Here is a 3,433-nt window from a genome sequence, read left to right on the forward strand (position 1 = left end):
ATGACTTTTTAAAATATGTTTTTCAATTTCATATTTCGTTTTAAAATTTAAATTATTTTAAATTCTGAATATTAAATATAAATTAAAATTTATTATATACTAATTAATAATAATATAATAAGAAACGATGTAAACTCCTCGTAAACATTACATGGAGTTTACATCGAATGTTTACGAGTGATTAACATCGAAAGATTTACGAGGGTTTTACATCGAAATATTTACGAGTGATTTACAATGAAAGTATTTACGTGTGCTTTACATCGAAATAATTACGTGGGCTTTACGACGAATGCTTACGTATCGTTTACGACGAATTCTTTCCCTGCGCTTTACGAGGAATATATTTTGTCGTAAACGTAACGAATCGTTTACGACGAAACCTCCGTTACGACGGACGTTTAACAACGAAACGTCTTTCGACGTTAATTCGTCGTAACACCCCGTTTACGACGAATTTACAACGAATACTGCCCTAGTAAAAAATATGTTTTCTTGTAGTGGTTAGGTCTAATATATAACTACACGCATGTATTGTAGTCGGTGTTTTATTAGCATGCTTGTAAATCTATATTCATTACTATATATAAGGGTTCTTAATTTTGAAGTTGTTTATGGATTACTATTTGTTTATCAGCTAAGTTTCCTAAGTTTCCTTCGTCTATTTTTTCTGCCTTTAATATTTTTTTGCAATTTGTGAAACGTTACCTCTAAGAAACTTTGGAACAACCAAAATCAAGTACTTAAATCACATCTTGGTTTGATTCAAGGGCACGCATGATTGGATAACTATACTAAATAATTACTTAATTATGGTAAGTAATTTTATAATATTTTATACCAGCTCTCCATGTGTATCATGTTTTGTGCAAACCCCATATTTTAAATAATCGAGTAATGTTGAAGTTTGAGCAGATAGTCTCAAGAACTATGCTTGTAATTAAATATAGAGAATATTCTATGTGGGGATTAACTACAATTTGTATTTCTTCATTACAGTTGTTACAGAACCTACTCGTTCAAGACTATCTGAAATACACTGGAATTTTCTATATAGTCTCAAAACGCAAGTCTACGAGTGATTAGCTACTGATTCCGTGGTCGGAAAATGCATGTTTTCTTGTAGTGTTCACAGAAAAATTCACATTATTTAGTAAAATCCATCTTAAAAGGAAAAAGAAGTAGCAAATCCTTGAAAATAGGTAGGCATGCGGAAAACTGCGCACAAGTCACTGTATAGATGAATCACAATACAAGTCTATTTTTAGGTTTATAATCTCAAAAACTAGGAGAAGAATAGAAAAGGAAGAATATATAAGATACATATACAGTGAATAAGGAAAAAAAAACTTTTGAATGAGAATGTGTTGGGATTAAGTGGAAAGTATGTTCTAAGTCTGGAAAGTAGAAAGGTGACAGTATTAAATCATTAGTATCTCCTTATTAATTATTTGTCAAAAGGGGTTTTGATATTTTAAATTACTTTCAAAGTTGGCTAACTAATATTTGTCACCCGAGTGAATAAACAAATATGATTAGTCAATAATCTGTGAAGTATGCTTCAAGTCACATGATCTTAGGAAACTTAGCTGATAAACAAATAGTAAATCCATAAACAACTTCAAAATTAAGAACCCTTATATATAGTAATGAATATAGATTTACAAGCATGCTAATAAAACACCGACTACAATACATGCGTGTAGTTATATATTAGACCTAACGTTTGAATTCTATGTAAACTCTTATAATGTCCTTTTATCAAAAAATAGTACATATCTTTTTAATATCAACTACCATCCAACAATTATATCATCCATAAAATGATGTCTAACGAATTGTCATTGTGATGTATCATATTGTTAAAAATTACAAAATCAAATTACTTTGATGCTAGATGAGTTAAGAATATTTTACAAAATTCATTTAGTATACAAATATTGTTTCGGCTATATTATATGTCTTGTTTGTTTATCACTGCCACTTGCAATCGAATGTTGTTTGTCTATTGCTTGTTATAATTAGCTGCATTTTGCAGAAATTAAAAATTTAAATGGTTTTTCAGAAATCGGAATTAACGATTTACTATTAATCGCTGCAAGTCATGTGATTAAAAAAACGAACAATAACTATAACTTACAATCACAGTTGCGGGAAAACTATGTCACATCTCGCAATGACTGTTAAACGAACATAGCCTAGTATACAAATTGTTCGCCTGTGAGTAAGAATACTATTAAAAAGTAAGCAATGGAAACTTAACGCGGATGTAAAATTTGGCTTTTGTGGCATCCTTCTGTTTCTGTTTCGGTGCTCCAGAAGTCTCTTCAATGCGTCACGTGTTCGGTTAAGCTTCCTTTTGTCTCCACCGAGCTTGCTGTTACTTTTGTTTACGGCTCTAATGATAGGAAAATTCGTCGTGACCTTTGGTCAGACTTGTGTTTCCTCTCCTCTTCTCCTAGCATCACCCAACGTCCTTAGACTGTCCTAGGAGACTTCAATCAGATTCTGGACCCTTCAGATCATTCAAAAGCTGCGGTCATCTCTTCCTCTCGGGGTATGCGTGACTTCCTCAGCTGTATTATCTCTACTGATTTGTCTGATCTCTCTTACTGTGGCAACAAATTTACTTGGTCCAACAACCAAGGTGAAAGTGTGATATCCAAAAAGCTGGACAGAATTCTTGTTAATGATAGTTGGTTGAGGCTGTTTCCAAACTCACTTGGTGTCTTTGGGGATCCTGGCATCTCCGACCACAGCCCCTGCTGTGTTTTTCTTGATACTACCAGACCCAAGGCAAAGGCCCCTTTCAAATTCTTCTCAATGCTTAATGATAACCCAGATTTTGCGCCGCTTATAGCTGAGTGCTGGTCTTCCCTGCCTTTCCATGGCACGATGATGCTTAGAGTTTCAGAGAAACTCAAGGAACTCAAGAGCATTATTAGAGCTTTCAGCCAAGAGAATTACTCTGGAATTGAAAAAAGAGTAACTGAAGCTTTTGAAGAGCTCTCTCAGTGTCAACAGATTGTTTTGTCTTCTCCAACGCCAACGACGAGCTTAAATGAGAGAATTGCTCATGACAAATGGGTCAACCTTGCTCGGGCGTAAGAGTCATTCTTTTTCCAGCGGTCTCGTGTAACATGGCTTGACAAAGGAGATGCTAACACTACCTTTTACCACCGCCAGGTCAGAACAAGACTATATCAGAATCAGGTTATTTTCTTGCAGGATGATTATGGTAATGTGGTTAATTCGAAGGAGGATATTATGAACCTGGTTGTGTCGTATTACGAGAATCTATTTGGCGGTGTCTCTCCTTCCACTGACTCTTCTCTGGAGGACTTATCTCAGTTAATCTCCTACAGATGCTCCCCTTCAGTTAAGGAATCGCTGGAAGCTCCGTTTACAAGCTTGGACATCCAATCAGCTTTTT

The sequence above is a fragment of the Brassica oleracea genome, chromosome C6 (genome assembly GCF_000695525.1).
Source record: "Brassica oleracea var. oleracea cultivar TO1000 chromosome C6, BOL, whole genome shotgun sequence".
Lineage (NCBI taxonomy): Eukaryota > Viridiplantae > Streptophyta > Magnoliopsida > Brassicales > Brassicaceae > Brassica > Brassica oleracea.